Genomic DNA, 12,227 nt, shown 5'->3' on the forward strand with positions numbered 1-12,227 from the left:
GAAAAAGTTTGTGCTGTAAAAATACTAAAATCCTGTTTTGTGAATGGGAAAACGCTTGAAAGGATAAAAAGGTGCGACTGGCTTCAGCTTCTTTCACGGATGAGAAAAATATAGAAACTGCTGAACAAAACTGGACCATGTCACTCACCTGGTTTTCTCGACCCTCTTTCTGGTGTTTCCTAACATCCGATCCCTCCCTCCCATCAAATAATTTCCTCAACATTCACATTTTCCGATTGGTCGTACGAATATTATAAATTACTAACCATCACGCTTCATAGGCCGGGCAATCTAGAGATACATAAGAGTGCTGAACCAATCATTGTAGAATATTAAGAAGAGTAAAGTTGTAGGTTGGTCAGTGAGGGAAGGTGCAAGCCAAGAGTTGATATGAAAACTGAAATCTCCGTAGATAAAAAAAAAAAAAAAAAAAAAATCAGCTGAGGGAGAATGAGTCGAGGCCGCTGCATTCTGTTGTCTTCCCTTGCCGCGCCACACAAGGCTTTCCACTTCAGGGTTCTCATTTTTTTTTTTTCATTTTATTAGCGCACTAATGAACAAACTTCATGTTGCTGTTTTAACAGCATCACGAGAGAAGTCTACGTTTTACTATTTTCAAAGACTGTGTGTGTGTGTGTGTGTGTGTGTGTGTGTGTGTGTGTGTGTGTGTGTGTGTGTGTGAGTGTGTGTGTCCCTGTCTGTCTGTCTGGCTGTCTGTGTGTGTCTGTGTATAATAATAATAATAATAATAATAATAATAATAATAATAATAATAATAATAATAATAATAATAATAATAATAATAATAATAATAATAATAATAATAATAATAATAATAATAATAATAATAATACATAATAACAACACATAATAACAACACTAATGATAGTAATATAAACTTAGGCAGAAAAATAATGTCATGAAAAGAAGCATCCAAGAAGAGAACACAATGAAAGAAACTAGTCCATCCATTTTAGCGAAGAGTAAGTTTTCATTTATATTGTTTAACCATACTTCATGTCCTCAGGAGGAGAACAGCCATCAACTATGTAGAAAAGCTGTAAACCCTCGTGAAAAATGTGCAGTACTGTGTCCGTGGTGCGTGCATTTATCGCCGCGAGAATATGGAGACTCAGGAGGCAAAAGTTTTTCATTGTGTGCCGAGAGAGAGACAGGCAGATATTGACGGACAGACAGACAGACGGGCACAGACAGACAAATCCTCTTCCTCTGCTGTTTGTCCTTTCCTCTCCCACGTTTCTTTCCTGTCTCCTCCTTCCTTTCTCTCCTTCTGCAAACTAATGCTTACTAACACCTGCCTTACCTGTGTCTGTGGAGGAGGACGTGCTGTTGCCTTGCAGGGACAGGCGCTGGCCCCTCTTGTCCAGGATTTTTTTTTTTTTTTACAACAAAGGAGACAGCTCAAGGGCACAAAAAAGGAAACCATAATGAAAAAAAAAGCCCGTTACTTGCTGCTCCTAAGAAAAATAATCAAAAGAGGTGGCCGAAAGAGAGCTCAATTTCGGGAGAAGAGGTGTCCTGATACCCTCCTCTTGAAAGAGTTCAAGTCATAGGCAGTAGGAAATGCAGATGAAGGAAGATTGTTCCAGAGTTTACCAGCGTGAGGGATGAAAGAGTGAAGATGCTGGTTAACTCTTGCATAAGGGGTTTGGACAGTATAGGGATGAACATGAGTAGAAAGTTGTGTGCAGCGGGGCCTAGGGAGGGGGGGAGGCATGCAGTTAGCAAGTTCAGAAGAGCAGTCAACGTGAAAAAAGCGATAGAAGATAGAAAGAGAGGCAACATCGCGACGGAATTTAAGAGGTAGAAGACTATCAGTAGGAGAAGAGCTGATGAGACGAAGAGCCTTATACTCCACTCTGTCCAGAAGAGCTCTGTGAGTGGAGCCCCCACACGTGAGATGCATACTCCATACAAGGGCGGGCAAGGCCCCTGTATATGGATAACAACTGTGCGTGGGAGAAGAACTGGCGGAGACGATACAGAACGCCCAACCTCGAGGAAGCTGATTTAGCGAAAGAGGAGAAATGAAGGTTCCAGTTGAGATTTTGAGTTAAGGATAGACCGAGGATATCTAGTGTTGAAGATGGTGACAGCTGAGTGTTGTCGAAGAATAGGGGATAGGTGTTTGGAAGATTGTGTCGAGTTGATAGGTGGAAAAATTGAGTTTTTGAGGAGTTGAAGGACACAAGTTTCCTTCTACCCCAATCGGAAATGATAGCAAGGTCTGAGTTTAAGCGTTCTGCAGCCTCCAGTCTGGGGTCGTGTACTTCCTGTTGGCATGGTCTTCTATTGAAAGAAATTGAATAATGCAAAGTGGAGTCGTCGGCGTGTGAGTGGACAGGACAGTTTGTTATGGAAAGAAGATCATTGATGAATAACAGGAAGAGAGTAGGTGATAGGAGAGAGCCCTGTGGAACACCACTGTTGATAGGTTTAGGGGAAGAACAGTGACCCTCTACCACCGCAGAGATAGAATGGCCGGAAAAGAAACTGGAGATAAAGGAACAGAGAGAGGGATATAATCCGAAAGAGGGCAGTTTATAAAGCAAAGACTTGTGCCAGACTCTATCGAAGGCTTTCGATATGTCTAGCGCAACTGAGAAAGTTTCACCGAAACGGCTAACAGAGGATGACCAAGAGTAGGTTAAGAGAGCAAGAATATCGCCAGTAGAACGCCTCTTGCGGAACCCATACTGGCGATCAGATAGAAGGTTAGAAGTGCAAAGGTGCTTTTGAATCTTCCGGATAAGGATTGATTAAAAAGCTTTAGATAGACAGGAGAGTAAAGCTATAGGGGGGTAGTTTGAGGGATTGGAACGGTCACCCTTCTTAGGCACAGGCTTTACAAAGGCATACTTCCAGCAGGAAGGAAAAGTAGATGTTGATAGGCAGAGACGAAAGAGTTTGACCAGGCAGGGTGTCAGCACGGAAGCACAGTTTTTAAGGACAATAGGAGGCACTCCATCAGGTCCATAAGCCTTCTGAGAGTTGAGGCCAGAGAGGGCATAGAAAACATCATTATGAAGAATCTTAACAACAGGCATAAAGGAGTCAGAGGGGGTACGAGTAGGAGGAATATGCCCAGAATCGTCCAGGGTGGAGCTCTTACAGAAAGTTTGAGCGAAGAGTTCAGTCCTAGAGATAGCTGAGACGGCGGTGCTCCCGTCAAGGTTAAGGAGAGAAGGGAAAGAGTAACAAGTGAAATTGGTGGAGACATTTTTGGCTAGGTGCCAGAAGTCACGGGAAGAATTAGAAAAAGCGAGGTGTTGACATTTTCTGTTGATGAAAGAGGTTTTGGTAGGACGGAGAATAGATTTGGCACGAATCCGGGCTGAAATGTAAAGTTCATGGTTAGTAGGAGTGCGAAGGCTCTGGAACCTTTTGTGAACTGCCTCTCTATCTTTAATAGCACGAGAACAAGTATGTTTGAACCAAGGCTTTTTAGCATGAGGAGAAGTGTGTCATTAACAACTCAATCAAGGAAGATAGCAATAGATAATCCCTCTGGGTAGAAACAATAGGTAGGAAGGAGAAGCTTGTTATCGGAGTACTTTACAGACCGCCCAACCTTACCAGGGACAGTAGCTAACCCCTTTTACAAGAAATTAGTAGGGCGTCAAGATATAGGAATGAGTGTGTAATTGGGGATTTCAATTTTAGGAACATAGAGTGGGATACTTTATCCGGAGACCAAGAGGCACATGATTTATTAGATGTGATACAGGACAGTTTCCTTAAGCAGTTAATTAGAACACCAACGAGGGAAGAAAATATTTTGGATTTGTTGTTAACTAATAGAGAGGACATAATAAGCAACATTGAGGTTGCGGATTCATTAGGTAACAGTGATCATAAGGAATTTAGATTTAATATTAAATGGGAGGATAGAGTAAGCAGTAACAAATTAATACCTGACTTCAGGAAGGCAGACTACGAGGGAGTAAGAAAGCAGCTGCAGAAGCTTAGGGGAGTGAGATCAGAAGTAGGTCATGACCCAGAGCAGGGGGGGGGGGGGGCGGTAATCTCTGGTGAGGTCACTAGTCAAGTCAGTAGCTTGGAGGGTGAGTACAATAGTCTGGTCAGGGAGATTAGATTAGGACAGAAACAGTTTATACCTCACAGGAAAGTCAGGTCAACAGGTAAGTACTACCCGCGATGGATGACAGACAGGCTAAAAACTGAAATAGGAAGGAAAAGAGGACTATATGTTAGAATTAAAAGGGGGGAAACTCACCTAAGGGATAGTTACAGCGATTTAGCTAGAGCAGTAAAGAAAACACACCTATGGCAAAACGTAATTATGAGATTAGAATTGCCAGGGAAGCAAAGACCAATCCAAAGGGCTTCTTTCAGCTTTACAAGACCAAGGTTAGGGATAAGATAGGGCCGCTTAAGTCAGGAGAATCACTGATTGATAGAGATGAGGAAATGAGCGAGGCGTTAAATATATATTTCTTAACTGTATTTACCAAAGAAAGATTAGATGGTATACCTCAGGGAGAACAGATCTACAGGGGAGAAGAGGCAGAAGAATTAACCGACATTAACATAAGTAGGGAGCTCGTGATTAGACAGATAGATAGACTTAAAGTCACTAAGGCGCCAGGGCCAGATGAACTTTTCCCCAGGGTAATAAAGGAATGTGAAACTGAAATCAGTGGGCAGTTAACAGAAGTATTTAGGAAGTCACTTGACACAGGGGTGGTGCCTGTTTCATGGAGGCAGGCACACGCTATTCCAATATTTGAGAAGGGAGACAAATCTTTTATGGATAACTATAGGCCGATTAGTTTGACGTCAGTTATAGGCAAAATGATTGAGTCAATAATAGCTGATAGTATTAGGGACCACATAGACACACATAATTTAATTCACGACTCACAGCATGGGTTTACTAAAGGAGAATCGTGCCTCACTAATCTTATATCCTTTTACAATAGAGTATACGAGGCAGCTGACAATGATGAAAGCTATGATGTGGTTTATCTTGATTTTAGTAAGGCCTTCGATAAAGTACCTCACCAGAGACTGTTAAATAAAGTCAGGGCTCATGGTATATGAGGGAAGGTATTTGATTGGATTAAGGCGTGGATTAGCGACAGGAAACAGAGGGTTACCATTAACGGTAAAAAAATCCGAATGGGGTAATGTTACCAGTGGGGTTCCTCAAGGTTCAGTTTTAGGCCCGCTTTTGTTCATTATCTGCATCAATGACATAGACAATGGGATAACTAGTGACATAGGTAAATTTTCAGATGACACCAAAATAAGACGCACTATTAGGACAGGGGAGGATGCTAGAGCACTGCAGGAGGATCTCAACAAACTGTCAGCTTGGTCAGAGAAATGGCAGATGAATTTTAATATCACCAAGTGTAGCGTACTTAGTGTAGGAATACGCAACCCATTACACGGGTATAGTTTAGACTCCACAGCGATAGGCAGGTCTGAGTGTGAAAGGGATTTGGGAGTGTTAGTGAACTCTGACCTAAAACTAAGGAAGCAATGTATTAGTGCGAGGAATAGGGCTAACAAGGTATTAGGCTTTATTAACAGGAGGGTAACCAACAGGAGTGCAGAGGTCATCCTCAGACTCTATTTAGCGTTAGTTAGGCCACACTTAGATTATGCTGTCCAGTTTTGGTGCCCACACTACAGAATGGACATCAACTTGCTAGAATCAGTTCAGAGGAGGATGACCAAAATGATTCAGGGGCTGAGGATCATCCCATATCAAAATAGGCTGAAACATCTAAACTTACATTCACTAGAGAGACGAAGAGTGCGGGGAGATCTGATAGAAGTATTCAAATGGGTCAAGGGTTACAACAAAGGCGATATAAGTAAAGTACTGAGAATTAGCCAGCAGGATAAAACTCGCAGTAATGGATTTAAATTAGAAAAGTATAGATTTGAGAGAGATATAGGCAAGCATTGGTTTAGTAATAGGGTGGTGGGGGAATGGAATAGACTCAGCAATCACATAGTTAGTGCAGGGACGATAGCTTGTTTTAAGAGTAGACTGGATAGCTACATGGACGAGAACGACAGGTGGCAGTGAGGTGTGGGTGCAGTAAGGTGACGGGGTACTGGATGCGTGCTTAGTACCGCCGGTATAACGAGGATCAAGCCTCTACCTGTAACCCCTGTTACTACACCTCGCCCATCGTGAGTAGTGGGGGGACTCTGGAGCTGCCCTGTGTAGGCCACCCGGCCTCTTGCAGTTTCCCTATGTTCTTATGTTCTTATTTAAGCGCTAATAATCAGGAAGACAGTGTGCACGGAGGTGAAATATTATAGGGAAAGAAAGAGCGGTCGAAGAGATGCCCAGTAAGACCATGCAGGGCGCAAGATGACAAAGAAAAATGATTATGTAAGAAAAATGATTCACGAACGATCAAAAGGAAGGTAGTGTTCGTAGAATGAAGAAAAAAAAACTACTTTGTTGCTTAATTAAAGGAATATAATAAGCAACATGAGATGAAAGTAAGGAAAAGCCATTCAGGCCAGGTATGTGAATGGGAGGGTCGGCAGGGTGTGTGCAGGGAAGGTCTAGCTTTACCTATCTCACCAGCTCATTAAGGCGGTCATTATCCGGCACCTCACCGTGATCAACTGAGGCTAATGGTTTAATACTGTTAAAACGTGGCTAATCAGTTTCCAGGCGAGTGCTTTCCGTCCTTTACCGTGTCTGGGACGTAAGGCAACGCCCGGCACGAGGCAGTGGCGATAATGACTAAAGTTGTGTGGCGGGCGAGACGCGGGGAAGGCGGCGGCGTCGGCAGCCCTTGAGACACGTGCATCAGGGCCCGTCATGCCGTCTCTCACCTTCCCTGAGGGCGAGGCGTGTGTGAGGGGCAGGCGTTGACACGTGACCCTCGTCTAATGGAAAAAGTTGGGAGGTGGAAAAATATTCAAGCTTATTGATTTTTTTTCTTTGTGGAGATGTAGAAAAAAAATCAGTGAACAGCCTAAACTTAATCGCACAAGAAATTAATTAGTATTTATTCTGCAAATTAATTTCCCCGAGTGAAAGCCACAAAAACATTCACCACATTATCGCTCCGCTCGGCCCAGCGGCTCCGCGGGGGCCTGCTGATGGAGGCGGTGGAGGGATGGGCTGGCTTGCTTCCCTTCACCTAATTCATAGTTATTCTGTACGTGCGTGGGCCTGACATACAGCTGCCCCGTCATGTATGCTGTACCTGGCCGCTCGACATAACACTTTTTTCTGCCTAACCTAGTTTAAGCAGCTGTGTATCTAAACAGAATACTATTTTGCAGAGCTGGGATTCTGTAGAAAAAATCTACCACCGGTATCGGTAGTCGGTAGCGAGCCGCGTCCAATCGGTATCGGTAGATCGGTAGATTTTTCAGAAATCTACCGATCGGTATAGATTCGGTATCGGTAGATTAAAAAACTTTTTTAATGTAAAATAAAGTTTAAAAAAGGAAAATCACTTGAAAAGTTAAAAGCACAAAACGATTAAGTGCTGCTGCCGCGGCGGGTGGACTTAAAAACACTGCCACTTAAAACACTAGGCGATGAGGCTGAGCACGTTGTCGAGAGCGTAGGAGCTAGAGCGTAGGTGTAGGCTACTCGCGTCGGCAGGCCAAACAAGAGTGGGGCTCCCGCCAAAACTTTTGGCGGGAGCGAGAATCTGCTAGGTCGTGGCTGCCTCTGATTGGCTGAGAACGCCCAGAACGGCCGGTGATTGGCTAAGCGTGATGACGTCAAAGTAATACCTGGAATTTCCTGCTAACTGCTTCCCATAGATGCGCTCGAACGTGTTGAAACTTGTCCGTTTCATTTTGCCGGGGTCGTCTTCTCTTAAGTCTTAACAAAAAAGTCCCGCGCTCGCTTTTTCAATCTACCGATACCGATTGACTGCCAATCATGCGATCGGTAGCGGTATTCGGTAGTTTCTTCAAAATACCGAATGATCGGTATCGGTAGCAGTAATCTACCGCCGGTAGTACCGATCCCAAATGTCAATCGGTAGTCCCAGCTCTGCTATTTTGTCTCAACCATGATACAGAGACTAACGTGACCATTACAATGTTTTACGTACTCATATGCAATTTGCTGACTTCTAAATACACCTGCACGGAATTACCTGTCCTTGGCTGATTTTCATACTGGTTTTCATACTCTGATTTAGGATTTGCTTGTTTTCAAGGCTAGAAATAGAAATGGAGAATACCCCAAACACTAAGCCATTCAATGCAGTTTAATGGACACAAAAATGGATACATGTTTATGCCCATTCAAGCCAAGAAACAAGCTCCTTTTTCCTTTCTCATTCTGATTCACCTCCTTGTGGTCTTGCGAATTACGTCGTTATATACTTCGTTACACATACGTGATTTATACCTTTTCGTGAACATCCAAACAACGGAACAAGCCAGAGGGGAATCCAACCGTCCCTGCCCGCAATATCTCACTTGCTTTCTTAGATATATTTTCTCATACTCTTCTGAAGCGACTGTCTTTAGCTTGTAGGAAAACCCCTTACCTCGTTTGTCAGTCAAATCCTTAGACTTTATGACCCAAAGGTGTTGATACAGAAGGCAAGGGAGTGCGCTATGTGGGAGAAGGGAATAAGAACCTGCGCGTACAGAGGACTCGTACATACTGTGCTTAGGGAAACGAACTCCCGCGGAAGCTGCCAGAAAGTCTTAGTTGTGGGAGCAGGAAGTGAAGCGTCAATATTAGGAGAGAGAGAGAGAGAGAGAGAGAGAGAGAGAGAGAGAGAGAGAGAGCGCGCGCGCGCTCCGTGTAGCCGCTAGAGGGTCGCCTGTGACCCTCCTCACCCGCATCTTCATCCTCACCGTCACCACTACACTTTCCCCCGCCCAGTCCTACGTACAGTCACCTACACCATCATCGGACAGTGCAGTGCGGTGCACTATGGCTTACCGCTACTCTTTACACTTCCTTCGCTTCCTCAGGCGTGGAGCTGGATACCCCCCCCCCCTTACAGGCCATCGACACACTAAAAACACTGAACCTATTTCGTAGCCATGGCCGCCGTGCAGGGTGCTGTGTTCAGCGAGCCATCAATACCATTACGAGTGTACGCGCAGTGACTAATACAGTAAAGCATAGCGAGTACAAACACTTTGAAGTGCCGCGCGTGTGGTACAACCTCCCCTCAGTGCTGATGTCGAACGTCACCTCCCTGAACAACAAGCTCGACGAGGTTATTACCATAGTGAGTACCATCAACCCGGACATAGTGGCAATAACGGAACCCTGGCAAGGGACCGCAGAGCTGTGCCAGTTGGACGGGTACAGTGTGTTTTCCCGCCTCAGAGAGGGCAGGAGAGGCGGTAGAGTACTAGTGTGGTGCCGAAACACTTTCAACCCCTCAGTGCTCGATGTGGACGTTCCCGATGAGGTGGAGGCAATGTGGATCAAAGCCACCCCCTCCCGCCACCCCCGCCAGGTTGACACCATCATACTATGTACAGTGTATCATCCACCCCGCTCTCCCTCCGGCCCTGCGTTAGTGAACCATCTCATCAATACAGTGGACGCTACACGTGTTAGGTACCTCGGCGCTAAGTTCGTGTTGTGTGGGGACTTCAATGAACTAGACATTGCGGACGTTACCAGCCACCTGTGCCTCACACAATTTGTTAATTTTCCCACGCACGAAAGGAACACGCTGGACCTTATCCTCACTGACCTGACGGACTGGTACTCCCCCCCTCAGCCACTCCCCCCATGGGCCGAAGCAATCACACCTCAGTCCTGTGGACGCCCTCCCCTACCATATCACGGAGGTGCGAAACGGCCAAGAGGACCACCCGCCCGACACCGGATTGGGCAGATTAGGCAGTCCTTACCGTTCGTGACGTCACGGAGAAGTGGAACAACTACCTCGCCACGATCACTCAGGCGTACCACCACTTCTTCCCCACCAAGACACAACACACCCACCCAGTCGACCTGCCTTGGATGACCTCCAGGATTAAGGCCTTAATGCACCAAAGGAACCGCGCCTTCCTCACGGACCGAGCAAGATACAGGGCCCTTCGCAACACAGGCATCAGGAAATCGCAGTGGCGAAGAAGTACTACCCCCAAGAACTACAACACCTGGAGGGCAATAACACCAGCAAGTTGTTCTCCAAGATACGCCATTTGAGTGGCCTGGGAAACCCGTCGTCGGCTTTCCCTTTTCTCCCCTCCTCCTCCTCCCCCCTTGAGACAGCTGAACTGATTAACTCTCACTTTTCCTCTATCTGTCAAAGCCTTACCCCCCTAGACCTTGCCTCCCTCCCCGCCTACCTACCATCCCCGTCTAATCCTCCCTCCGTGGAAGAGTTTCAAGTTGCCGAGAAGCTCAGATCTCTCAAACTCAAAAGGTCTACCACACCTCTAGATTTACCCATAAAGCTTTATCAGGAGTTTTCCTATGAACTTGCTACCCCCCTTGCCTCCATCATAAATGCCTCCCTCACTCAGAGCAAATGCCCCACAGATTGGAAAACCTCATTCGTCACTCCCATCCCCAAAGTCACCAACCCCACCTCACTTAATAAACTAAGACCCATTACCATCACTCCAATCTCGAGCCTGCTTTGTGAATACTTTGTATTTAGCTGGGCATATGATACTATTCATTACAAAATTGATCAGAGGCAGTTCGGCAACGTTAGAGCCTCCTCCACAACACATTGCCTTATTAGTCTCCTTGATTTCATTCTTAAAAACCTGGAAACCAGAAAAAACTTCCTCTGCCCTCGCCTTTATTGACTTTCGGAAAGCCTTCGACCTGGTTGATCACACCGCTGTCATCACCAAGGCCATAAACATCGGCCTGCCCTCCCACCTGACATCCTGGCTGGCGGACTTCCTGACGCACCGGCACCAAGCTGTGCGTCATCAGGGCTGCACCTTCACCCTCCAACCCATTCTGATCAACAATGCATTGTTAGACGCCCCTCATCGCTGGAAGTACGTGGATGGTTCTACAGTGGGCATCTCCATCAACAACACAGCCCCTGACTATACGCCCCTGCAACACATTCTGGATCGACTGCAGAGCTGGACGCAAGACAACCACGTCACCATCAACACCAACAAGACGGTGGTGATGCATTTTCACACCTCCACCACTGCCATCCCACCGCCAGCCCTGGAGGTTGGCCCTCACCGGCTGCAGGTGGTTAAATCTACCAAACTACTTGGAGTCACCCTGGACAGCAAGCTGAGCTGGGGCAAACACGTCACCACCATCATCAGGGCGGCTCCCTACAAACTTTTCATGCTGAGGTGCATGAAAGCACTTGGAGCCCCCACCACCTTCATCCATCCCAGACTCCTCTACGCCTCTCCTGCTTGGGCTTCCTCCATCAACAAGACCCAGCAACGCCAATTAGAGAGAGTGCAAAGGCGTGGATGTAGACAGATTCTGGGCAATTCTTACACTAACTACGAGCATGCACTCACCCAGCTGAATATGCCCACCCTACAGGACCGATACCAGACAAACCTAACCAAATTCGGCAAGTCCCTCCTACACAACCCCCGTCATAGAGACCTACTCCCACCCGCCCTCCCTCCCCCCACTAGACCCACAAGACACCACAATATTAATAAACTCCACTCATGTCCCAAGTCCATCTCGCTGATCTGGGTGCCTGGTCACTGCAACATACACGTCAATGAGCAGGCAGACGCCTTGGCTAAATCGGCTGTCGAACTCGAGGGAACCTGAGAAGTCCCTCGTGATCTTCAATCGTGCCTCTCTCTTGGGAAAACATCAATACATCTTCTGTGGCAAAGTCAGTGGACCGACCTGGCCTTAAATACAATAAAACCTTGTCTGGGAGAGTGGAGCACCGCCAACCGCTCCTCTCGCCGCGAGGAAGTAGTCTTGAGCCGGCTGAGCCTAAACTGCACCCGGCTCACACACCTGACCCCCTACATTAATAGAACCTTTCCACCACTATGTCAAACGTGTGATAATACACTATCCATCGGTCACCTCATCTTGCGCTGCAGTAGATTTACCCGTGAACGCGGTCCACTGGTAAACTACTGCAGCGTCAGGGACATTCCCATCACCTTGGACACAGTTCTTGGTGACGGGAATCCCGAGTTGACCGACCTGTTGATGATTTTCTTAAGAGAGACCTGCTTGATTGACGAGATGTGACCGAAATATATGTATACTTTTTTTGTCTGGATTG

The sequence above is a fragment of the Eriocheir sinensis genome, unplaced genomic scaffold (assembly GCF_024679095.1).
Source record: "Eriocheir sinensis breed Jianghai 21 unplaced genomic scaffold, ASM2467909v1 Scaffold99, whole genome shotgun sequence".
Taxonomy (NCBI): domain Eukaryota; kingdom Metazoa; phylum Arthropoda; class Malacostraca; order Decapoda; family Varunidae; genus Eriocheir; species Eriocheir sinensis.